This window comes from Eriocheir sinensis, chromosome 27 (genome assembly GCF_024679095.1).
Source record: "Eriocheir sinensis breed Jianghai 21 chromosome 27, ASM2467909v1, whole genome shotgun sequence".
NCBI lineage: Eukaryota > Metazoa > Arthropoda > Malacostraca > Decapoda > Varunidae > Eriocheir > Eriocheir sinensis.
The window spans coordinates 6,713,621-6,714,539 of NC_066535.1; positions in this window are offsets into that span (position 1 = coordinate 6,713,621).

The following is a 919-nucleotide window of genomic DNA, read 5'->3' on the forward strand; positions in this document are numbered from 1 at the left end:
CTGCAAATCGTCAGGGACAGACGTCACACTTAAGGTTCGAAGGTATTGTTAGAAATTTAAGCGAGTTAACAGTTTGGGCAAATATTAAAAGCGCTTTCGAAATGACTTAAATTGTGACCATAAATTGAATTGGATAAAAATTGTGCATGGAAATTAGATACTGCTGTGTTAGATGCTTCCAACACTGGGAGTTCGCTCCCACTGAGTCTTGTAAACGCCTCAAAGACCAATCGCTAGTCCTGAGCCTCGGTCACGAGAGAGACTTTCACAGCCCGGCGCTTTTCAGCTATTATCCTCGAAGTTTTGTCCCATAGAACGGGGCCGGCGTAGTCACACAGAGCAGAGCTGGCAAGGGAGGAGAGGAACCAGCAATTCGTTCCCACTTTCCGAAACGTCAAACCCAACTCTGCGACCCTTTCGAGGCCTGGCCAGTGGCACCTGTCACCAGGTGTTCTCCACCAACTCTAGAGAGTATCAGACGCCCTTCCTGAGAGACCAAAAAGCTGAACTATTCCTTGAGTATAAGAAAAACCCTCAGAAACTCCACCAAGAAGCCGGGAGATACAACCTCAAATGGCCCACGGAAGACATCTCTTTCAGGAGAAAACAAGAACCAGCTGTTATGCAGAATAGGGATGGGAGTACCGTCGATAGAGGGAAGGGAGGGGGAGTTCACACCGACAACTGGTTCCCAGGGAGGCTTTTTAGTGTAGAGGTCGCCACACTCCTCTACACCGCAGGTCTAAATAATTAGGCACGGTCCAGCTGACTAGGACCCTGGAGCTCCAGCCATTGTCTCATAAAGAGATCCTCTGCCTGCAGTCCAATCCACCACTGCTGTTGCCCAGAGGCTTCATCGTGACCCTGGCACAGGAGACAGATCAGGTATTACACCTTGTCCAAGGGTGACCTGAGACTA